Source organism: Ictidomys tridecemlineatus, chromosome 3 (assembly GCF_052094955.1).
Source record: "Ictidomys tridecemlineatus isolate mIctTri1 chromosome 3, mIctTri1.hap1, whole genome shotgun sequence".
NCBI classification, from domain to species: Eukaryota; Metazoa; Chordata; class Mammalia; order Rodentia; family Sciuridae; genus Ictidomys; species Ictidomys tridecemlineatus.
Genome location: NC_135479.1, coordinates 160912829 through 160939843, shown reverse-complemented (window position 1 = coordinate 160939843; position 27015 = coordinate 160912829). Strand labels below are relative to the sequence as shown.

Genomic DNA, 27015 nt, shown 5'->3' with positions numbered 1-27015 from the left:
AAGAGCAAGAATATTAACCAAATAAAAATTGGTGTATAAACAAAGGAAACATTTCTCAAAAAAGACAAGTAAATGAAGAGTAGGTTTATGAAAATACATTCAACATCACTAGTTATTAAGAGAATGCAAATTAAAACCACAATGAGATATTGCCTCCCAGTTATTATAGCTACTATCAAAAAGATAAGGTACGGAAAGTATTGGTAAGGATGTGGAGAAAAGAGAATCCTTGCATGCCATTGGTGAGGATGTAAAATTATTATTACATGAAAAATAATATGAATATACTTAAAAAATTAAAAATAAGGCTACTACAGGATACTAAGCAATCCAACTTCTGGATATGTATCTAAAAAATGAAATCCATATCTTGAAGAGATATCTTCATATACATGCTCACTGAAGCGTTATTAGTGATAGCCAAGATAGTGATAAAATTAAGTGTCCATTAACTAATGGCTGCATAAAGAGAATGTAGTACATAAGCACAATGAAATATTATTCAGCCTTCAAAAGGAGATCCTGTGACAGCAAGGACAGAACTGAATGATATGTGCTAACATAAAATAAACCAGGCACAGAAACTTAAACACCACATGATCTCAAGTATGTGTGGAATCTAAAAGACCTCAAACGCATAGTTGCAGAATTGTGATTACTAGGAGCTGTGGGGAGAATTGGGACTGAGATGTTTCTCAAAGGATAGAAGTTTTCAGTTAGGAAAACTAAGTTCAAAAGATCTATTGAACAACATAGTGACTATAGTTAATAATATTATATTGTACAGTTATACTTTTTTATGGTAAGAACAGTTATGATCTACTCATTGTAATTAATAACTGTGATGCATATGTTAACAAACTCAATTTAGCCACTCCACAATGTATATTTTTTTCATATCATAACTTATATCAAACATTTAAATAGTTTTTATTGGTCAATTAGAATATTAAATTAAAAATAGAGCAAAATAAATAATGGCAAGATGTTTGGCTAAAATACATATATATTTTTTTGTATTGAGCCACTATGCCAGGCTGACTAAAATATTTTTACAGAATATTATATTTAAATTAAAAAATACATATATATGTTTGATAGTATCATAATAATGATTTATTTTATTATTTTTACTCCCAAGGTCATTTATTCTTGTATCTTACATTAGCTTACTGAATACTTATATTAGCATTGATAATGAATATATAATCTTCATAAGGAGTCTCTGTGGAGATAACTTTAACAAAAAATGTTGTATTTATTTTATTCATTTGTTCCTCACAAGATAGAAATTCAGAGTAGATATAAATATGAAAGTTTACATATAGATTTCTTATTTAAAAGTATATCCCAATTAAATTGCATTTCCATATACCATGTTTATGGCTTACTTTTGATAAACTCAATATACACTTGCTGCTAAAGGCATAAGATATTTATAAATATTAAGTAAGTAATGTGTTAAAATCATTATTTCTTACAATGCTATGATGAAAGTTATGTAGTCAAATGTTCTATTTCCTTCTCAACTTCAGAAACATTTCCCCATTGATAACATACTCAGAGAAGGTGAAATCCTCAGTGTTAGTTTATTCCAGTTATTTTTCCACAATCATCTTTCTTAAGCACTTATTAGAATACCTCCCTCCTCAAAAAGTGCTAGTGAACGGTGCTCATGGGAAGCAACTTTCTCATTTTAGGGTCCATCCTGATCCATCAGCTCCAATCACACTGTTTTATTCATTATTTCCCAAAGATTTTGCATTTCTTTTTATTTCCATTCTCAGCCACACCCAAAATAAAGTAATTCTGTCTATTGTTAGCATCCTCACTAGGATAGCTAACAAGTTTGCTAAAATAACTTTCCGAGCCTATTAGCAAATAAGTATATAGGATAAAAAGTTAAAGACAACCTGTATTCAATGAGCTTGTAAATGAAAATGAAGAGAAAAAGGTAAATACTTGATATAACTAATGTATTATCAAAATCTTTGAAATGGGAAGAGAGTAGAGACAAAAGGGACTAAGAGTCTAAGAAAAGAGACTTATGTGGCAAAGCCATTGACACAAGTCTCTGTGCATGTGTGGTCCTAGAGGTGGACAGAAACACACTAAACATAAGAAAAGAAACAAATGAAGGGAAAGCCATAATTACAGAAAAACAGTTAAAATCTTAGAGAATGACATTGTTCATCCTTCAGCTCAGGAGGGGTATTTTGTACAAGGATAAGCCATGGCAGCTCACCACTTCTTACAGAAGCACAAAAGTTGTAGTTAGAGAGTCTAGGGATGACACGGAGAAGCACTGCTTGAGAGACCAATTGCATGGCACAATTTGCCAATATTAGGTTTTTAGTTTTTTGGAGGCAGTTAGACTCATCCCAATGACCTCAGAATTCATGAGGCCACATGTCTCATAAATGATGGCCATTTATGAGATTCTTTCAGATATTACCATTTCATTTAACATTTTCCTTATGGAAAAAAATGGGATTTCATCATCTGCGCACACTTATAGTGGCCTAGACTGATTTAGCTTATAAAAAATATAGGTTTTTTTGTGGGGGGTGTACCAAGAATTGAACTCAGGGGCACTCAACCTCTGACCCACATCCCCAGCCCTGTTATTTAGAGACAGGGTCTCATTGAGTTCCTTTGCCGAAGTCTGGCTTGGCACAAATCAGGAGCCACTTGTCAAAAGAAACTAACTTTATTTTTAGAACTACAAACGCCAAACAAAACAGCTCCTCAGGGAAAAAAACCCTCAGAGCCCAACTGCCACCACCGGCTTCCACACGCCTCTCCCCCCCACACCAGCCTCTCAACCTCCCACAATCCTCCTGCTCTTGAGGCTGATTGGCTGGGTTGCGTGGGCAGAGCCAAAGAAGTCACCCAATGAGCAGCTCCGTGGAGGAGCCAATCAGCTAGATGTTGCTGGGGCCGCTGTGAGCCAATCATCAGCTGGCAGTCTGAAGGGCAGGGAAACAGCCCAATGAACATCACCGCAGAGGAGCCAATCAGCTAGATGTTGCTGGGGCCACTGTGAGCCAATCATCAGCTGGCAGTCTGAAGGGCAGGGAAACAGCCCAATGAACATCACCACAGAGGAGCCAATCAGCTAGATGTTGCTGGGGCCACTGTGAGCCAATCATCAGCTGGCAGCTGGAAGTTTGCTGGCAGCTGGATCATCAGCTGGCAGCTGGAAGTTTGCTGGGGCCCCTTTGGCTGTGGCTCTCAACATCCTTAGTGCCTTGCCATTGCTGAGGCTGGCTTTGAACTTACAAACCTCCTGCCTCAGCCTCCCAAACTGCTGGGATTAAGGTGTGCACCACTGCACCTGGCAAAAAATATAAATTTTATATATTTGTTATATGTAACATTTACCATATATCTTAATGCATGGCAAAATAGTAACAAAAAGAAAAGAGGAAAGAATGAAGAAGAAGAAACATTTATTAAGGTTTAACACTGAGTCAGGGACTTTAACAATTGCTTTATATACAATATCTCACTTATTCTTCCCAGCAAGTCTGTGAAAATATACTGCTTTCAATCTTCATTTTACAGATTAAAAAACACTGAACTTGATAATGTATTTAATAACTTATTAGGGCAGCAAGTAGCAGAGCAGAGTTTTGAACCAAGCAATATCACTTTACTAAAATAATTATCTTATGTATGAAAAGCACTTTTGAGGTTTAAAAAGAAAACATAATTTTACACTAAAATAGTATTGGAAGGTCCCCCAAATTACAGTCATTTGTGAATGACCTTGGAATTTTGTGTACTTTTATATTCCATTTTCTTGAATCTCTCCTTATTAAGAGGTATTATCTATATCCTTATGTACTTGGCATTTTTCTGTATTGATTAAAGCATTATTAAATGGAATCTTAATATCATCACCAAAAGGGTAAATGAATACCCTTGCCATTAACAGAAGATGAACAAATGTCAGTAAAGTAATAATCTTTATTTCTAACTAGATAATATTGACTGCCAAATGTACAGAGTGTTCTTCCTGCTTCCTCACAGATTAAAAGAAAGATGAACAAGTGTTAGAGTGATATTAAAAAACAAGTTATAACCAAAGTTTCTCCATTGTAAAATTAGAGAGAAAGGAAATAGAGAAGAAAATAACTTTTTTTCCAAATCATTCATTTCTTGATAATGCTTTTCTGTGCACCAGTTAAAATGCTATCTCCTCTAATGGAAAGCACTGACATGCAGGAAACTTGAGGGAGACCCCAAGCCTATAATTGCATTTCTTTTCTTACGTTGGTGATGCTGGATCAAACCCAAGGCTCTCACATGCTAAGCAAGGCCTTTCCCACTGAGGTATACCCCCAACCCCTAATTTGGAATTTTAGATGAGGACAGAATAAAGATCTCTCTTGAATTTTACTGCATAACCTAAGAAAAGGATAAGTACAGGCAAAGGCATCAACTCAAGTAAGCCGACTTGGGTTCATCATCATCTCCTCAGGTTTGTGGGGACAAAATGGCTGGAGAGTTCTGTCAGCCACCAGGCTGAGCAAGACAGGCTACCTCCAGTACATATCAGGAAAGGATTTTAAGACAGAGATAATAAAGGTAGGAGATGAGGCTCCATGCAGCACAGCACAGATATCAGACTTCATGAGGAGGTAAGGTACCTGGACCCAGGGAAACTAATGCATCAATAATTATTGCATTAACCTAAGGAAATATGCTCACCTTTGCTGTAAGTGGCAAAGGCGAAATATAAAAAAATGAGAAATAGGAGAAAATGAGGTGAACAAAGCTTTAAAGGTGAAACATAAGGAGATACCTGGTACCATAACAGAAAAGAAAAATTTAAGTGGAAAGATGATACTTAGTTTTATAAACAACAAATTTTATAGCATGGTGTAGTATTCAAGTGCTTGATTCAAAGTGACAGAAATAAGTATGTATTGAACAACATAGTTAAGTAATGAATGAAAACATTAGCTTGGAAAATACTCCAAAGTATAAACAGTGTAGAAAAAGAAGAGGGGAACAAACACAGAATGTGTTGAATGGGGAGGTTACCCATGCAGATGGAAATGGCTGTGTGGGTATGGCTGCCAGGAGAGGAAAGAGATCAAAACCTAGTGCAGTATCTTGGATCCAAGAGGGAAAAGAAGTTTGAAAAGAAGATTAGATTTGTTAATTAGTTTCCAATTACTACCTAGAGGTCAAGAAGATTAAATGAGTTCAAAACTGGATTTGACAAATAGATGGTCATTAGTATCCTTGGAATACATAGTGGTGAAGGCAGACAAAGTTTAAATTTAATTAATAAATGAGAGAAAAGAAGACCAGAAAGGGTATAATATCAAATATTCCTAACTAATTTTTATGTCAAAATTAGAGCTGCCAAAAAATGTTCAGGTACCTTACAGACAGATTTTTTTAAAAAAATACTAATTATGCATTTTGACATCAATTTGACTTGATGACTTACAAATAAAGAGTACTTATTATATTGTTATTTATTGATTTATCAACTCATTCAACTGATATTCACTAAGGGTCTATAGTATACCTCACACTCTCTTAGGTGCTAGAGCCACAAAAATTGGTAATGCATATCTCTGCCTTCCCTATATCTCTTCCCCTACAGTCTCCCAGAGTACTGAGGATTTATAAAAACCAATTAATTACATAGTATGGAGAGTCCTTAGCAAAGGAAACAGAATTTTATTTAGAAAAGTAAAGAGAGGCTTCCTGGGTCTGATATTCTATACGTTCCTTATTAAAGTAATCAGAAAATCCAAGAGTAGCTGAAGAAATATTAAGAAAAAAATATTAAATTTTTTAAAAGATCAGGTTTTCTACAGGGACCTTCAAACACCCCAGAACTTGCCTCTGTACTTCCTTCCTGGACTGTCCATCCCAAAGGCAACAATTTTCTGACCTCATCCAAACCAAAGATTCAATACCCAAATCTAATTATCTGACTCTGTCTCAAGCTACATCACACATAGGCTGTGTTCTTTTTCTTAAAAGTAATATAAATACACATTGAACAGCAAAGGTAAATCTGAGTGAGTCCATGTGGCAGATGAACTTAGGCCCTAACACATAGACCGCGGTTGACAATAGGATGCTAAAATGACTTTATATGTTTCGTGATTCATTCATGCATGGGCTAATTTAAAACCAAAGAATGGATTTGTGCTGGAAATTGGTAAAATTGCAGGCATAGATGAAGTATCAAGTACTTTGTTCTTAATGAGAGTTTTGAATGCAGTTGCAAAGACATAAATTCCCAATGATACTGCATAGCCACACAGAGAGAGATTTTCTCCAAACCCTTTGAATGCTGCAATTTGGTTTAAATGATTAGGAAATCTACACCTTTCCCATATTCTCTTCTAGCATCAAAATACCCAGGCCTTGGCTTATTAGTCTAGCACAGTTAAGGGAGTTAAAAGATTTAGAGGTGAAATCTCATCCAAAATACTCCATTTAGAGTATTACTGTGACATTAAATCTGCTTTTTTAGATGACACTATCTTTAGGCTTTTTGAAAAATCCATGAAGAATTTCTGTATAGTCTCTACAAAATACTACCACATTTATGAGTATGGAAAGGCTTTTGATCACTTCAGATACCTGCTGACAAGTCTTCAAAGACTTTCATGACTAGTAGGATCAACCTCAAACTGCTTGACCTGGCAGTTGGGCCCCCATGATCAAACTCATTTCAATTTCATATCCCAGTGCTCCTGTCCTGCAGTCTCTTACATATATTTTGGTGTTTTCTGCTTCCGTGGTTAATTTGCACTTGCCTTTCTATCTAGTCAAATCCCACCTAGTTCCCCTATAGGTCTGGCTCAGATTTCTCCACAAAACTATTTCATTTATTACAGATCAAAGTTACCTCTTTCCTATGAACTCCTAATCATATTTAGCTTTTTGCCATTTGGTAATGCAAATAAAATAATCATGAAATCTTTTACAGCCATACACAGTGACTTCCTTTTCACTAAGCAGGGATTTTGGGTGACCAACCTCCTTCTTCTTTAGCTTGAGCTTCTGTTATTCTGTTTAACCTCTACTACCCCTCTTTTCAATGATCTCATCTACAAAATCCTATTCAATTTGTACTATCAGGAATTTAAAAATTGCACTCTATGAAAACATATTTAAGAATTCTCTTTTATTCCATGTTGTTTATCAAGGTATTTTTTTAAAATCATAGCTTAAGAGTAAATCTAGTTATAACAACTAAAATTATATAAACTATATATTTTATAATCATACTATAATAATTTACAAGAGATATAGGTGAATCATATAATTAATTCACATACACACAGATACACAGGATATATAAAGTAACTTTTTAGTCAAATAAAGTCTAAGACAAATACCTCTGGCCTTCACAAAAACGACTAAACCCAGATTGTAAATATTTAGATACAAACATTTCATTATGATTATAATGCTCACTCCTCAACATAATCATGTTGCATGAGATAAAGAATGAAATATATCTGAGGAAACCTTTGTCTCTACCAAATCCTGGATCTCCCAAGCAAAAGCCACCTTTAGGTAATTCCACTTGCAATCCTTTCTATCCACAGTATGACACTTTTCCCCTTAAACCAATGCTGGGATAAATCTGTCTTTCTGTTCTATTTAATTACAGAAACTTGTTTAAGTTTTTCTAGAGGCAGGTAGTTTTCTTTCGGAACAATGTGCTACAGAGCTGACACAACTAGATTTATACAAGGGGATAAATCTTGACAAAACAGTACATAGCAGTTCAATTAACCTGCTTTAGGGAGGCCTAATGTAATTGCAAAAATGCAATCACTTCAGCTGAGGTTATAAGGTTTGAACCTAACTTTATTATCCAAGGATAAATACATCAGTATTAAATGTTCCTTTGGCCACTAAATTCAATACAAAACTAGCCGATAAAATTGGTGAGTATTAATTGACAATAGAAAAGTCTAGCAGCTGCTTTGAGTACCAAAAGTAAAAGTTAATAATAATATTAGTGATATTATTATATCCAGAAGACTCAAATCAATAAAAAATGCTTCTAACGTTTATTTGTTCATTGACTTTAACATGTTAAAGAAAAGAGGGTAGAATGAAGAGTTGATGTTAGATGGGCTAAAAGTCACTGTCAGATTTAGAAAAGGCAAGTTTGATACACGTAAGTAGACTTGAGTTTGTGACTAGAGAATCTCTTAAAGGATGGTTTACAGAAAGACAAATCCGGAGAGGAAAAGGACATTCTACATAGTGAAGTGTTCCGCCCTTTGCTTGTGGATTTTACTATTCCTGACTGCTGGGATAAATTATAAAATAATATATCTTGACTTTCAGTATTCCAAAGAAGCCCATCCTGAAAGTAAGTTTTTTGTATGAAGATTCAAGAAGGTACCAGGGAAGAAAATTATCTTTCTTGCCATCATTCACTTCTCATAAGAACACTGTAAGCTAAATTCATTCACACCTCATTTACAAAGAAAAAATATGTAGTAATTTGCCCAAGGCCATATAGCTAGTGTGGGGGATGGGAACTTTGAACTCTGAATCCTGTATTATTTTTTGTTGCTGCTGTTCTTTATTACTGTGTTTTACACAACTAACAAAAAAGTCCATTTCATTGGCTAAGAAAATTAAATTCTTCTGTTTTGTTGTGGTTCTCAAAAGTAGACAGAGAGTATATTTTTCAACATCAAAGTTTTAGCAATATAAAATCAGAATTTAAAATGTGGAGGAGAAATATTTATGGTTATGTCAGTAAGAGCATAAGGGATATCATTTATTATTTCCTGGAAAATAAATAAGATCAATTCACTAAAATAAGTAAATATGGATCAAACATGTGCAAGGGGTCACATTCACCTTTTTAACTTTCTTAGCTGGCAACTTAAAGGTTTGACATTAACAAGGAGGAAATACACATTAGTTTACATTGTGTCATATAAATTGTAATATGGTTGCAGATCAATTGAATAATACATATTAAAATATAAAATAGATTTGGCTATTTTGACAAATGTAAAATCATTGACTCAATATTTTCACTACATGTATGTAATAAGTACTTGTATATATACATACACTTATATATTTATTCTAACTTTGTTTTATTATTGACAAATTTAGGCATAAAAGATAAAGTCTATCGTTTAAAAAATTATTAATTATTGCATATGCATACACTTTCATGTCTCCAAGATAATCTGTTAAGGAAAAAAAGCACCATAAAAATCAGTGTGAATTTAGTACAGTCCCTTTGCTAAAAATTGCATTGGCATATGCATATTATTCCTTGCATATTTATAAAATAAACTGAGAAAAACAGTAACATTTGGGGAGGGCTTCAAGGGAGTGTTGGAGAGATATTTATTACTCATGTAGTGCCCCTTCTACAAAATCATGAGTGACAGCTGTTTATATGTATTAACATAGGTCACATAATTTACTTTCAACAATATTTTTTATAATAGATCAAATGTGTTTCAAATTTCATGAACTACTGAGTGATGATAGGATATTTCATGTGGTACTAGACTATATCATGATCATTTGCATTTTTCAAAGCTTATAGCCTATGCAATCAGATGTGACTAATAATTTATCTCCCCTTTTTTACTGGGTAGCTCATTCTAGTGTTTACTAATCATAAGTATGAAATGGTTAGAAATTATTGCTGTGCTAAAAAGTGAAATATCTAAGTCTTTCAAAATATACCTTCAAACAAACACTATAAATATGATCATCTCCAGTACCCCTTAACAACAACTAAAAATGTTCAGGGCTCGAGGCAATGCAAGCTAAGATAATTTCTAGAACTAGATCTCCACTTGGCTTTTTTTTTGTCATTGTTGCTTTTGCTTTCATAACTTGCTCAGGAAATGTTGCACAGAATTTATTCCATGAAAAACTGAAAAACAACATTGTCAGAATTGAGAGAAGCATGTACATGCAGGTCAGCAGTTCAAACTGTAATTGCTATTTGGGAAATATTTTTTTGGTACCCAGCAGAAAGCCTAGTTCCAATATAAAGTAAAACTCTGGGAAACATATTTGGATAATAAATGAGGCCGATTCATATGCATTTCTCAGGGATCACTTTGAGTACAGAACTGCCTGAATTTGCTTCACTTTGTATTATTGACCATAGCAAGCAGAATCGATCTTCTTGATATACTATATGAATAACTTAAAGAATAATAATAAGTGAGAAAATTTGAGAAATCAATTTCACTCAAAGTTCTTTTAGAGAAGAACAAAGAAAATAACTCTTTAAAGTATCTAAAGAAAATCATGTGTGTGTGATCAAAATCAAAATCTGGATGGATATCAAAGGTTTGTGGGCTGGGGATGTGGCTCAAGCGGTAGCACACTTGCCTGGCATGTGTGCGGCCCAGGTTCAATCCTCAGCACACATACAAACAAAGATGTTGTGTCCTCTGAAAACTAAACAATAAATATTAAAATTCTCTCTCTCTCTCTCTCTCTCTCTCTCTCTCTCTCTCTCTCTCTCTTTATAAAAAAGGTTTGTGTGATTGAAATAAAGATGTCAATAATTTTTATAGGTATTTCTTTTTTGAATAAAATTAGTCATCTTCTATCTATTAAGTGAGTCACATTAATTGAAGGAAATGCAGAAGCTGCTTCAGATGTTGGACCTTAGATAATACTCCTGAGCATGCTGTTATAACACAGTCACTTTCATGATACTTAAATTTCCCCAAATTATGCTAGAATATTTAAGGAGAAAAAAAGTATTGGTTAAAAAAAGAATATTTCAGGGAACAAATTTCAATTGTCCTATTACTGATTTAAAAAAACACACACAACAATTTAATGAGGTCACAATAGAAATGATGTAGGTTATTGTCAACTTCTAGTGATGTTAAATATCTGAAAGACTAGTCATTTGAAATCTAATGAACAGAAATAAAAGGCTAATAATTTTCTTTTTTCTTTTTGGCAGGAAGGATTAAACTCAGGGATGCTTAACCACTAAGCCACATCCCCAGCTCTTTTTATTGTTTTTTATTTTGAGACAGGTTCTTGCTAAATTGCTGAGGCTGGATTTGAACTTGCAATCCTCCTGCTTCAGGCTTTCAAGTTGCTGGGATTATAGGTGTGCAACATTCCACCCAGTTGGTTCTTTTGTTTATATATTTTATGCAAATTAAAGGATTCTAAGACTTCACAGGCCAAGTTACTTCAAACAAAAAATATAAACTTTCAAGATCTAAAGTTCACATTGTTTTTTTCCTTTTTATTAATTATTTATTTTTAAATGACAAATTAAATTATATAGAATATTATATACATTTTTTGTGAATTCATTTTATATGAATTTGTATGCAATTATACATAAATTCATGATGTTCAACATGATGTTTTGAAATATGCATACATTGTAAATGGCTCATTAATTTATGGATTACTTCACATGTGTGGTAAGAATACTTAGAATCTACTCTCAGTAAATTTTGAGTATATAGTGGATTGTTATTAACTATAGTCACCATGTTGTATGATAATTGCTTGAACAAAACTGAGATTCTCTTACAAACAATAATATTTTCCATTTCTAATGTATCTACAGAAATGTATTTGTGATTTTTTCCATGTGAACACCCACTTATAAATTTGCCATGTTTAATCATTATCTTGCAATTATGCTGAATACTCTGAAATCCTCTTTATAGCTCACACCTCTTCTCTATCCTGTAATGTTCCTTGTTACCTCTATGAACCATATCAGTCAGCTTCACTTTATCTTTTATTTTTAGTTGGTTTTGACAGGACCCCAGAGGATGGGAAGATGGACAGTTAGGAGTCTTCCTTTCCCTCACTCTCTTCTTACTTGGACACAATCTTGGAAATGGTTTTATTTTTCTAATGTCACATCTCTTGTTGGGTAGATTCCATCTCATGGCTCCGGCTCTTACCTACCTGGTCAATAGATGGGTAATATCTTCCCATTACTGCTGGCTCCTGGGTCTTTACCAATGGTGGTTAGTTCTCTTTACTTTGTCTACATTCCATAAACAGTCCCTTCACCTAATGTTCACACCCCACTGCGTATGTAATCCAATTCCTACTTCTAGTCCACCAGTATATTCTCAGAGAAGAGAAGATCATTCATTAACTATTTGTTTAGTACTTAATACAATGCCTGTGATAGAGAAGGCACTGTTGGGGTTCAGAAAGGGATACCCCAAAGTGCGGCACTTCCATATGCTGAGCTGGAGGAACAGAATCAAGGCCTCTCTAACCTTCCCTCTTTTCTCTCTTAGTGCAAGGAGAGGCTCTCTCTGAAGCTCCCTTATCTGAGTGAATAAAGCTCTGCCACAACTGTAGTAGAAATACAGTTGTCTTGGACTTCTTCCCTGAAATCTCATTAACCAGGAAGATTAAACACATTTTGCAGGGAGGAGACAGAAATGTCACCACACCTAGACAGACCTTGTTACAAGCTATTGTCTGTTCTTCAGCTTCCAAAGAGAATCACATTTATAATTATTGTCCTTTCTTTGGGTCCATTCAGTTCTCCCCCAAATCAATTACTACCCTTCCAAAATTGCCTTCAGTCCCCCATTCCCCTCCCTGCCCACTGGAAGAGGGTGTTTAAGTCTCAACTATCTAGTCTTTTTTGAGTTTCCTATTTTGTACAACTCCTGTGCTTGTGCAGGTTAACGAATTTAGATGCCTTTTCTCCTATTGATTTAAGTATTTTCAATTCATTTCACTGAAACTTCAGAGAGTGTTAAGAGAAATTTAACAACACTACAGCAATAATTAAATATTTTTGGAATACATGAATGAACAAATCAAAACTTACTAGTAAGTTAGCTACTGTGCAAGAGTAAAAACATGTGTTAGTAATGGCCTTTATTCTAATGAAGATTGCAATCTATGGAAGGAAAAGGCTACATGGGTGCACAAATATAAGTAACTCTCCCAGTCTACACATGATGAGGAATGGATCACAGTCCTCCAAGTTCAGATTGCAGTAAAGGTACCATCTTCCTATTAGTGGAGAAAAGCTACCTAACACCAGGCTGTATGTGTTTGTATATGTGTGTGCATGTGCATAAAAAAATCAGTTATCCCACAAATTCGCCATAAGGTAAATCAAAAAAGATAAAAAGAACAACCACCCAATATTCCTCTGCCTTATGAGTGTGCAGGCAGCTTTGATTAGTTAATATTTAAAAAGCACTTTGAAGATGAAAAGTGCTAAACGTTATCTAATAGCCCTGTAAATGCAAATTTGTCTGGTCTTATGAAATTTAACAGAAATTAGAGAGTGACAAACTACTCACAAATAATAATAGAAAAAATGTGCAACGAAGGCTCTGCATTTAGAGAGGCCAGATGGGGAAGAAAAGTCTTTCCCCAGGGCAAAGAATCTAGCTAATCTATACCCTACCTCCACACCTCAGCATTTAGGCTGTAGAAATGTTTAAAGTCTGAAAGATGATGTTCTTTGTAACATCGTATAAATCAATGTTTTATTAAAGCTTATAAATTACTATGCAGAAAAATGCAAATCACAATAAAACATATGGCAAACAGATTCAACCCTGCTGTGTTTTCATGGAGGTCTGCCTTGCCTTGACAGGTGGGGTTAGATTTTAACTAAAGGGGGACAGTTTTTCCTCCTCTTTGCCCATGGAAATCACAGACTCATCCAATCATTGTTCTTCACCTTCAGAAGTACAAATAGTGGAATTTTCTCCCAGTGCCATTTTTAAGTTGCATTTTTAAAATGTGTGTGCTTTTCCCTCCATTGACTTTAATTATGCTCAGCCTAAGAGGCTTGCCTGGCCAGATAACATTTTTACACAAAAGAGAGGAGCTTACCCACCATAGCATTTCTCTCCAGCTTGTCTATCAGTTAGGAGGCTTGGATTTAATATCTTTAAGCTTGTCTCTTTGTAGACTCATTTTATTTGCTCAGAATTTATATATATATACACTAGACATTCGATTTAAGAACCAGAATGATGGTCTCAAATCCAGTAGGATTTTTCAGCTGTTAGGTCAGGATATGAACTCAAGTGTACCAAGTTTATTTACCATAGAAGGAAAAAAGGCATCTAGGTGACAAATCCTCTTTAAAGAGTATTGGATTGATGACAAGTAATATTAACTGAAATTGAATGCAAACATGAGGAAAAGGGGAATAGAATGAAAGAATGGAGAAAATGGGACACCAAGTGAATCCTAAAAAGCACTGTATGAAAGAATGTGTTTAAAAAGAGAACAGAAGAAATCAGTTCTTCAATTGCCTTCAGTTTCTGGGTACTAAAGGAAAGAAGCCACAGAAGCTGTCATTGTCATTGTAATCCATAGCTTACTTGATACCAGGACTTGGAGAACACTTTAATTTCAAAGGAGTCCTGAAAAGGCTTCATGTCTGTGCTAAATAAAAATGGCCTTCTAAATACACTGCAGACAACATTATATTGTACAAGCTCTAACGAATTAGATAGGTTTTTAAGGCTCAGTGCTTTTTCATATATTAAGCAATCAGGTTTCTGTGACAAAATAAACTGGAATTGCTGTAATTTCAAATTACTGATGCCTTGAGCACTTAGAAACTAGATGAATTTCCAGTGGATATATTTTATTTAAAAATAATAAAAACCTGTAATAATCACTTCTATTTTTTAAGCATTGAGTTTTGAAGATCAAATGAGACACTGTATACAAAAGTCACTTAAAAACTGTAACAAATTCAACAAATATTAGGTTTTATCAATTGTTTCATGTAATATTTTGGAGGATAAAACAAAATATTGACCCTCTGTATTTGAATTCACAGTCCACTGAATGATAATAAAAATCATCACCATTCTTTTTTGTGGTCTAATAAAAGATCCCTTTCCAATCCCTTTAAAGCAACTTTTAAACAAACACTTCACTTAGACAAAGAGTATGAAAGGAAGGGGGTTGCTTATTGTCCCTAAGTTGTGCCTCTTCTTTCTTCTTAAATTTGGTTCTTATAAGAGGTTACCAATAAGAATATTTTCCTTTACGCAAATACATACTTATTTAGAATAGGGAGTTGCAGAATAATTGAGTAACTTTACAAAAGTGGCTATCTTCTGTAGAATGCTCCCCCCAGCTCACTCACAACAACTATAATGGTCCTCAATAGTCTAATGGATTATGTAGAAAGATAAAATCCTGGTAACCTAAGTTATTTACTATATAAATGATGTTATGCATGGTATCTACATGTATTTAAAATACTTCCATTGACCATTGTATTAACTATATATGTGTGGTTTTGCTTGCTAAAATTTTCTAATCTAAGAAACAAATCTACATATTAATCTTTTGTGTATATTTTAGCCCATTTAAAATTTTAGAAATATTTGTCCTGTAAAAGCCATTATAGAGATATATTGAGCACCAAAATTCTGGTAATTCTTATGTCGGCCAAATTTCTGAAGCTCTGGTAGGTAATGTAAGATTTCATTTCACTAACATCCACACCCAACTAGGGAATCCTCTCCATTGACCTGATAGCACTTCTTTTAATTAGTCCCTAGATCCTGCAGGCTGTGTGCTATAGCCAATAATGCCTTTGTACCTCAAATACAATATTTATGTTTTTCTTAATGAAATACAATAGAAAATAACTAGGATTTACATTTATTCTTCCAACGTTAACTTAAAATAGCCTCTACTTTAATTTTATCTCTATGCATCAAAATAATCTGAACAGTATCTAAACAATGTTTTTTAATAATGTAAAAGATTTGTCCATGTGAAAAACTTGATAATTCTATTCTTCAGATTAGATCACACTGGATGCTTGTATAAAAACAAGGAAAGACTGCATTAATTTTTTATAAGTATAACTAAAATGCAACATAAGAGAATAAAAATGTAATATTAATGTACTCCAAAAATATTTAAAATAATATTTAAAATGTTCTTTTCTCATTCCTTCAATATTGCACAGTAAGTTTACTTCAGTAATCAATGTTTGATTATTGATAAGCAATCGTTCTTTACCTATAGTCTCATGCTAAAATTAGCCAAGATAAATTTTACCACAAAGTGTATGTGCAGAGTTTGATAAGATTTCTCCAAATATCAATGGAGATATCATTACTATTATCTATACTAAAAGAAAATTATATCAATAAAAATTAAAAAAAACGTTTGATATGAAACTAGTGTGCATGTATGTGTATATGTATATACATATGTATTTATATATAATAAAATGATGTTTAAGAATTAAACATTAGGTAATACACAAATAGAAATCCCTGAGTGAAGGTCAAAAAATGAGTTAAGTCTTACCTTGTCCCAGGTTACTGAACATAATTTCCAGACTGCAGCATGAGGAAGGAAACTGAGACAGAGCCCAGCATACAATCTGAGTTGAGGAGACAGTGTTAGAAATCTGAAGTGATCAAGGGGACCAGAATTCATATAGCTGAGTACTGAAGAGGAAAGAACTGCACAGAGAAACCTCCAGGGTTGTGCATAAGGTATCCCTGAGTGTTTGTTGATCAGGATAGTAATCCATCCTGCACATGAGAAAACTACACAAAACTCAGGAAAGAATAACCAAAAAAGTTTGCCGAGAGCTGGAAATACTGCCTGTTCATATCAGTCAGGAAAACTTCATAATTCACTGGAAGGGGTTGTAACAGTCAGAAATGTCTTGACTCAGTAGTAAGGAATAACTAGCCTCATTATAAATATGACTTTGCTCTTGTCTCCCAAGTCTTAAAAGAAACTCTAGAGCAGATCAAACCTTTTCCAAAATCCTTTTCCTAAAATCTGGGAGATAAAAAGCTGAAGAATATTTATAAGAATACAAAAATATCTAGAAGTTAAAAGTTATCAGGCATGCAAAAAGCAGAAAAATTTCACCTCCAATTAGCAAAAGATCAAATAAATAATCCATGGCTGATACAAATGTTAGTATTAAAGAAAAAGACACTGAAAGAATTATTTGCTGTCTGTTTTACACATTGAAAAAGTTAAATAGACACAAGATAAACTGACATTAATAGTTTAGCCATTAAAACTACAATGTCTGAGGTGGAAAATACAATGAGTAATGATTAATGACAGAGTAGACACTCCAGACGAAAATATTGTGTTGAGAGAAGATAAAGGCAATAGCAAATATCCAAAATGAAACATAGCGAGGAAAAATTGAAAAAAAAGAAATGAACAGTTTCTCCTAGGTATGTGACAACTATAGTATTCTAGTATATGTGTGTTTAGAATCTAGAAAAAGGGAGAAAAAGGGGATCAGAAAAATTATTTAAAGAAGAGTAAGTATTTTCTAAATTTGAGGACAAGTACAAATCCAAATATCTAAGAAAATCAAATAATCTCATAACATAAGTCACATAAAGAAAATTATCCCAAGGTACATCAGAATCAAATTGTTCTAAATAAAGTATAAAAGAAAACTTTAAGAGCAATTAAACAAAGAGAAGCTTAATGTACAGAGAAAAATATAAAATAACTGTACATTTCTTTTCAGAAACCTACCAAATAAGGATTTTTGTAGAGTGAAATTGTTTTTTTAAATGAGGAATAACTAATGACCTCTTTGAATGAACAATGGAAAGTAGTTGTCCCAAGCAGATGAGTACCCAACCAGAAATCTTAAAAGAAGTCCTTTGGGTTGAAGGGAAATGGTAACAGATGGAAATCTGCATCTGCATAAAAGAATGATGAATACTGAAAATATGACTACTAAAAGCAAAACTATAATACATTATACAGCTTGTAATATATGTGAAAGAAAAATACATGACAAGGACAGAACAAAGCCTAAAAGGGGAGACTATTGTCAGGTTCTTACTCTGTATCTGAAATGGCATATCCTCATCTAAAGCAAACTGTGATAAGTTAAAGATGTATGCTGTAAAACTTAAGCAATCATTAAAGCAGAAAAAGAAAAGGTTGTAAAGACAACAAAAGAAAAAAATTAAATCATAAAAAAGTACTGAATTAATCGAAAAGAAAATATTGGAAACAAAAAACAGATGGAACAAATAAAAACAAAAAACATAGCAATATATAGGTGTCAACACAACCATATTAATAATTGCACTAAATGTAAATTTTCTTATCATCTCAAATAAATGTGTTGATTGTTGTGCCCAAGTTCATTAGTGGATTATCTCATTTAATTCTTAGATAAACCTATAAAGATATTGGTGCTATTATCATGTTCTATGGATCTTTAGTGAAACTGTGCAATTTCCCTTTTTATGTGTGTGAAAAGTATCCAGCACCCTAGACCCTAAAAATCAAAATAACTGCTTCAATAACATAGGGAAAATGCTTTATCTATTAATGACTATTGTAGTTATTTTCCATGATCTTGTTATAATTTTTACCACATCCATAGAATATATTTGTTCATTCTGATAAATGCACACTGTGTTAGTCATCTTTTTGTTACTGTCCCTGAGATACCTGAAGAGATCAACTTAGAAGATGGAGAGTAAATTTTGGCTCATGGTTTCAGAGATTTAGTCCATGGTCATCTGACTCCATTGCTCTGGACCTGAGACATTGCAGAACATCAAGGCAGAAGGGCATACAAGAGGACAGCTACTCAGCTCTTAGCAGCCAGAAAGCAGAGCGTGAGGAGGCAGGGATAATATATATAATCCCCAAGGGCACATCCCCAGTGACCTACTTCTTCCAGCTACACCCCACCTTCCTACAGTTACTACCCGGAAATCCATTCAAATTATTAAGCCTTTCACAGATTAATCCACTGATTAATTTACAGATCTCATTGTCACAAAGTGTAGACTATGTTGCGCATAGTAGCCTCCTGAGTGGATAAGTCCAGCACTGGGAACTTCCTGGGGGTATTCCCCATAGGATTGACTGCTTGATGCATGTGAACTTCCTCCACAGGCTCTGCCTAAGATCCCAAACAGCACCTGAGATGGGTGTGACCTGCCAAGATGTCAATCAACCTCATGACTGCAGGACATCACAAAGCAAGACTCCACCCTTGAAACCTTACCTCTGCCTTTGATGTACCCCTGTAAATAAACCACTGGAGCCATTTTGTCTTTGCCTAGTTTAAGCGCCCAGGTGGACTAGATCTATCAGGGACTTTGTTTTTGTAAATATATTTCTGAGTGTTTCTGTTTTATTATTTGTTAATTATTTGAGATATTAAGATTTAGGGTGGCTATTTAGAGTGTCTTGGATTCCTCTGATCAGAAGAAACCCTCAGTGAGATGTTGGCCATCATCTTCCCGAAACCACATAATCTAATCACTTCACCTCTGAATATTCCTGCATTGTCTAACATGAGATTTTTATAGGAACAGCTCAAACAGTAACACATGCCCTATGGGAAACCAGTAAGTCTCACCGGATTATTTACTTGAAATAATTTCAAAGTTATGTTGCCTATTTTTAATTCTAAGTTTGTTATCTACCAGTCTATTAATTCCTTGAATGAATTTCCCCTCACTGAATGAAGGTTCCCATATAACAGTGGCTTTACTGATCAATATAATCGTAGACAATAAACTCAGAAAGATCTTCCACCTAATCTTAGAAAAATAAGCATCTACATTGTCCTTACTATAACATGTCCATGAATAGATGCCTTTATTCATTCTTTTACTTGGTGTAAAAATTAACGATGAGATGATGAGATGGGAAATTGAATTGAGTTTAAGATCCTGTGGCTTTGGTAAAGAGTAATAAGCAATTCCCTAAATGGAGACTTAAAGGATGAGATCAAAGATACAGGCAATCACAATAGTAGTAGAAATTGTAAAACACCATCATTTAGAGTAGAAAACTGATGTTACTTTGAGACTTGCTATGTGATAAGTACTTTGCTGAACATTTTATTCTTTAATCCTCATAAGGTAATGATGAAATATTAGTTGACGAGGTTTCTCTTCTCAGTATTCTTGGAACAGTCATTTGATATTCCCACCTCACAGAAAGTTTGACACAGTAGATCACAAAAGCAAAGGGATCTTCTTGGCTTTGTATTTCAAGAACCAGGTCTCCAGGGAATGTAAGGAACTCAGATAATCTTAGTAGATTAGATAAAAACAATGGAGAGAGAAACTATCCATCCAAGTGCTCTAAAGGAGGGGAGGAGAGGAGAAGAGATGCAGAGGACATAAAAATATAAAAGGAAAGTGGTCAGGACTAGGATGAGGGACCAGATAAAGAAGCCTATAAAAAGGAACCCACTAACATCCATTTCAAGTACACTAATCATTACCAGTGCCAAGGAGCTCCACAGGAGCAACGTCCACATGCACAAATTCCCTAGGTTCCATCTGCACGAGGACATGGAAACCAGGGCCTAGCATACACACAGAGGTCATTTCTACTGGCTTCCAGTGAAAACTTCTCTTCCATAGCAGCAATGTAGTCCTCTCTGACAATCAAGTATTGATGCCCTTAGAATTTCCTGTACTTTGCTAATAGACTCCTGCCTAATTTACTTGCCACCTTTTGACAGCAAAGTACAAGTTTACCTCTCTGTCACAGTCTTCTGGGGAATATTGGTTTCTGGACATAGAGAGGATAACAGAAAGAGGAAAGTACCTACCTTTATACTAGGATGGGACTTAATCAGTTAGAGACTTCTACACCAATTTGGAGGTAAAATACATTATTGCATTCAGCATTGTCTGCTGGGTAACTATTGTAATTCTTACAATAGAGAGAAGAAAACTAGAATTCAGAAGAGTAAAATTAATTTGTCCAATGTCACACTACAAGTAAAATGTCTATTAGAATTTCAAGTTCAGGTCTAAATACCGTCTTTTTTCTGTATCAATTAATTTTGGCCTTAGTGATAGAAAATACCAAGAGAACCTATCTTTTATGAGTTGCTCAGTGTCTTGCCAGGTGTTGGATATCCCCAAAGTTTCTGAATTATAAAATAAACAAATAAATAAAACTTCTAAGAAATCCATGGAAATAATAAACAAAACTGATCATATGAAATATGTAGGATGATATAATAGATTATCAGAGCTACTCTATGAATTTTATATCACAAAATAATGTAAACATTATGCCAATGTTAATGACATTCCAAGTAATATGATAACTTTACAGAATAAAACAGTTTCCAAAATAAATTTTAAAATTGATTAGATCATGGATTGGATCTATAAAAGGTGAAATAAAGATTTCAGCCTTATAAGAGATATTATTTCTGTGTCAATTATTATTTGCTATTGTAGCATGGAATCAGCTATAGATAATATGTAAAAAAAAAAGTGTGTCTTCTTCCCATTAAACTTATTTGCAAAACCAGTTGGTGGACAAGATTTGACTTTTAAGTCCTTATTTATCAATCCCTTGAGTAGACAATAGCTTTCATAAATATTGAATCAGTACACAAGTATATAAACTATTTATAAGCTTTGTTTCCAGGTTAATTTATAATTAGAATCCATTTTCTTAAAAAAAATGAATAACCAGATGTACTTGTTCTCATGTAAAGACAAAGGGGTTAAATCTAAAATTATTTTATGTTAGTACCACCTTTACACCAAAACTAGAAAAAGTGATGAGAAATTAGATGATTCTTGGTTAATTTCACTTGAGAATGAATGTTTCAAATAACTAATAAACCAAATCAAGCTATATATCTTAAAAAGAACATAGCACAACTAAATTGAGTTTTATCTTGGGTTTTAGAGATTAAAATGGGAAAATTTTATATGAATATATAAAATGCAGAAAAGGAATCAAATATATCTGCTCATGATGAAAACTTAGCACACTAAGGATGTAAAGTAAATATTTTAACCTAATCAAAAGTATAGACAAGATCCTTTAGGCATTTTATAGTTAATGACAGAATGATAAAAGCATACTCAAGAAAAGAGATCAGGGCAACATAACAGGTATTACTTCTTCATTTTTTTTCTAGAAAGGCTAACACAATGGCACAAAAAAATGATAGATAAATATTGAAAAGAAAAAACCCAAGTTTTCATTATACTCCAAATATTTCCTACAAAGAAAATTCAAAAGAATTTATTAATAAATCTTGAAAATAATAAAAGAGTTCAGGATATATACTCAGGCTACAGATATGATTATGATTTTAATATCAAAACAAGTAATTTAAATGTAATATTTTTAAGACCCCTCGATTCATAATGGCCACTATAATTATGAGAATGCTTGGAATGAATATGTTAGTAAAAGAAAAAATTTAGACAGTAATATAAAATTTTATTGAAGAATTAAAATATCATAAAAAGTGGAGAGTTTTCATATTTAGTCTAAAATAAGGTAATATTTTAAAACTGTTGTCCTCCCTGTACACATATGGGTTAAGTTAATTTGACTATATTTTTAATGGTCTTTGGTATCTATAGGACACATTCATAAAAATTTTATATTTGTATTTGTGACCATTTTTTGAAAATATTTCAAAGCAGCAATTAGTGGCTTCAATAAAGTCACTAGTACCATGTGCTGAGTACCAGAACACAAGTCTCCTAATATAGTTCAGATTTCTTAATGCTTGAAAACATAAAGACATATATGACTATCAACATTTATTATCAGCATTTATTATTTTTCCAATTATAAAATAATATGTTTATTGTAAAGTGTAAAAAGCACAATCAAGTTCAAGCATTTTTGAAATACAGAAATGTGTAAATAAGAAGGAAAAACAAATCACCCATAATTCCACCATCCGTACAAGCTATATTAATATTCGGTGCATATCTTTTGAGTTACTTTTCTGGAGACATTTATTTTGATAACTTTCATATTTGATAGATAAGAATCTTCAGATGCTCTCTTACCATAACGTGTATACTTTACAGATATTAAAACGTGTTCTTCTGCCACTGATCATATCTTCTGAGTATGTTCAGCTTCATAAAGCATGAAATGATGAGTCTTCAGGGCAAAAGTCAGCAGTCAGATGTACGAAGGGCACACCTGCACAGAAAACTTGGATATACAGATGTCTTTGTTTGCCTTAGTTTGGTTCTTATTAGCAGCTCTATGCTTCCAATTGCCTTTATTAGAAAAATAGTTTGTGTTATATGAAAATCTAGCTGAATAAATTTATTAATTTTCACTTTTACAAGTTAGAAATCATTTCCTGGGGCTGGGGTTGTGGCTCAGTGGTAGAGCACTTGCCCTGAATGTGTGAGGCACTGAGTTCCATTCTCAGCACCACATATAAATAAAAAAATAAAGGTCCATCAATAACTGAAATGAATAAATAAATAAAATTTTAAAAAGAAGAAATAATTTTCTATTATCACCTATTAAAGAAGAAAAAGCAAAATCCTATTTCTTTTCTGTGAAAACTAATAACTAAGCCACCACTTACTGACACACTAATGAGAAATTGTTTGTAGTAAAAATTTCTCAGGGGAACTAACCCCCCCCCCTCAAGTAAAATTCAAAAGACAACACCCATGTCTTGTGCTAAACAATCAATTTTGCATGCTGTGAAAACACTAGAAGAATGCATATTCCATTATGGCCATGACTCTCAATCTTATATTACTTTATCAACTTATTATGCATTGTGAAGTATCAGAAATAATTTATACAGTTAAGACAGTGTGATAGAGACCCTTAGTGTTCACCAAATATCTTTGCACACCTTATAGTTTCCCATCTCCTAAGCTCCCACGTAGGGTCATGTAATAAATTCTTGCAATGGAACATCAAAAGAAAGGATATAGGGATTGCCACTTGCAGTGAAGCAATTGAAAGTTATTACTTATTTTGTTGCACAGTCCTAAACCTATAGTTCTAATATTACAAAAATTGGGGAAAGAAATTAGAAAGTTGAGTGTGTGCTCCTGAGCAAGAATATCTGGGCTGAAATGGTACTTATATAAAGCTAGTTATATTATTTGTTTATACTACTTAGCATGATTATTTATACATTTTATTGAAGATATATTTTTGTTACATGGTTTTGCACCAAATCCTGTGGGGATTGTTGTGTAATATAGAATACATGTGCTGCATAAATTTTCTGAAGTTCAAAGAAGTTTTGACTCTGAAACATTATGAATAAAAGGGTTTGAGTGATTGTGAACCCAGAGTATGATTTCAAACTGATATTCAACCAACACAATTTTTTTGTTTCTCATGCTTATAATAGGTTCAATCAGTCATTTCTATTTTAGTCTAATTAAATAATAAATACTTTCTGGGTAACATACTTTTGTAAGAAGGAGAAAGAATCTGAAACCCTTTTCTTTAATTCCATTACAGTTCATTTTAAAAATACAAATATAACACCAACAAAGAAAAATAAATAAAATAGGGCTTGAGAATAGAATATTAATACAAGGTATCTGGTAATAGAAAAAGTGGAATTCTAATATTATAATGATGGAAGTACCAGTTCAACCTAACATAAATAAAAAGATAAGTAAACTGAAAAATCAACTACTCCTCTTAGGTCTGTAAGAATTAAGACATCAAGAAGCAAATCACTGTCTCCCAAATTGCAGAGACCAACAGGCAAATGCAGGGAATCAAAACTTACTAGAAGAGAGGAAACCCAGGCAGCAACATCTGCAGAACCAAAGTCAGCACAGGGAAAGCTGAGCTGTAACTGACATGTTGATGAAAACCTTCTGGACCATGCTGAGTTAAAACCCAAGGGGATCCAATCACAGAAAGGTCTCTCTGTTTCTGTGAGTTTTGCCTCCTGAGTTCTACCAGATCCTCACAGTGAATATCAGAGAGAAATCCCTTTGTGATTCTGGCAAGTGGACGGGGAAAGTGAACCATTTTGAAACAAGGCAGAGTATTCTGTTTTCTTTCACAAGGTCTTTTCTAGCTCATAATCTCAGAGGAATAGTTTCCACATTTAACCATTGCATGTGATGCTGCTGTGGGCTTGTACTATATGTTCTTTGTCCTGTTAACATTCTTTCTATACCTAATTTGTTTAAAGCTTTTGTCATGAAATGATGTTAAGGTTTTCAAAGGCTTTTTCTGCATCTATTGAGATCATCATTTTCTAAAAAAAATAATTTTTCTTTGACAATTGCAAAATGTAATTCACTGTATATGTCAAGCCAAAAGTTATGAGATACAGCAAAAACAGTTCTAAGAGGGAGGGTTATAACATTAAATTCCTAAATCTCAAAAGGAGAAATATCTCAAATAATCCAATGTTATAGCTCAAGGATCTAAAAATAGAAGAAAAAAAGAACTAAACCCAAAGAGAGCACAAGGAAGAAAATAACAGAAATCAGAGCAGACAAAATGAAATGGAGACTAGAAAAATAATAGGAAATATCAACAAAATTAAGAGTTGTTCTTTTAAATTATATAAACAAAGTTGACAAATCATTAACTAGAATAAGTAAGCAAAAGAGTGAGAAGTCTCAAATAAATAAAATTACAAATGAAAAAGGAGACACTGCAACTGATACCATAGAAGTAGAAAACTTATGAAATTCCTATGAATGACTATAGGCCAACAAAATGGATAACCTCAAATAAATGAAAATTTTCCCAGAAACAAATAACATACCAAGGTGGAATCATTAAAAAAAATAAAACTTTTGAATAGACCAAAAAAGAGTAAAGAAATTGAATCAGTGATTTTTTTTTTTTTTTTTGTCAAAGCAAAGCCCAGGACTAGGTGGCTTCGTAAATTATTTCTACCAAATATTTACAGAAAAATTTATGTCAATCCTTATCAAAGTCTTCCAAGAAATTGAAGAGAAGAGATTACTTCCATCCAAACTCATGCGTCCAGCATTATTCTGACATTAAAGCCAGCCAAAGAAAGAGAGTACAAGAAGGAAAACTGCAAGCCAATATTTCTGATAAATACAGAAGCAAAATCCTCAACAAAATAAATACAAACTTTATTCAACAGCACATTAAAGTATTATTAGCCACAAGGAAATGGAATTTATCCTGAGGAAGCAAGGATACAAAACACTTAAGGAAGAAATTACAAGAATTCTCTATAATGTCTTTCAGAATACAGAAGCAGAAAGCATACTTCCTAATTCATTCTATGAAGCCAGCATTAACCTGATGCCAAAACTCAACAATGATACTGCAGGAAAGAAAACTACAAACTTTATCTCTGATAAACATAGATGTAAAAATCATCCAAAAAATTCGCAAATAAAATCCAACAATGTCTAAAAATATCATTACCAAATAGAACTTACGTATACACGGAGGGTTCAATATTTGAAAATCAATTAATATAAGCTATCACATCAACAGTGTAAAGAAAAAAAATAACATGATAATATCAACAGTTGCAGAAAAATCATTTGGCAATACCTGATACAATTTATGATAAAAATTCTCAGTAAACTTTCAATAGACCAGGAATTCTTCAGCTTGATAAGCAATATTTACAAAATTCCTATAGTTAATATAATACTTAACAGTAAAAACTTTGAAGCTTTCCCTCCAAGATCAGGAAGAAAAGGAGAGGATATCTTTTCTCACCACTAATTTTAAAGACCTTATTGAAAGTCCTAGCCAATGTATTCAATAAGGAAAAAAAAATAAAGGCATATAGATTGGGAAGAAAAAATTAAAACTTTTTTCTCAGATGATATTATTATTTATGTAGAACATCCAAAATATAAGAATACTTAAAACACTCCAAAAATTAATAAGTGATTTTAGTGGGACTACAGTTGTGGATCAGTGGTAGAGCATTTGCCTAGTACGTGTTGAGAAACTGGGTTCAATCTTCAGCGCCACATAGAAATAAATAAACAAAATACAGGTATTGTGACCATCTGCAACTAAAATATATTTTAAAAATAAGTGATTTTAGTGATTGCAGGATATAGGGTTAATGTACAAAAAAAGGTCTACATTTTTCCTATGTACCAGAAATACACAAATATAATTTGAAATGAAAACCAATACCATTTACAATAGCAAATATAATTTGAAATGAAAAATAAAACCATTTACAATAGCACTGACAAAATTAAATGGATAGCTATAAATACA

At 33.2% G+C, this 27015-nt stretch overlaps 2 long non-coding RNA genes across 3 annotated transcripts in view; one reads left to right on the top strand and one right to left on the bottom strand.

The window, feature by feature from the left end:
- LOC144376432 (uncharacterized) overlaps positions 1-16992 on the bottom strand; it is a 29952-nt gene extending 12960 nt beyond the window's left edge. The window contains exons 1-2 of one of the 2 annotated variants that reach the window (XR_013436919.1): positions 16906-16992; positions 16327-16402 (exon numbers count right to left, since the gene is read on the bottom strand). This is a non-coding gene — a long non-coding RNA (uncharacterized LOC144376432). The other variant, XR_013436918.1, reaches the window with a different exon arrangement.
- A 125-nt stretch (positions 16993-17117) lies between these two features.
- Positions 17118-19081, top strand: LOC144375881 (uncharacterized). The gene is made up of 2 exons (XR_013435736.1): positions 17118-17225; positions 18928-19081. It is a non-coding gene; the product is annotated as an uncharacterized LOC144375881 (long non-coding RNA).
- Positions 19082-27015: the final 7934 nt, after the last annotated feature.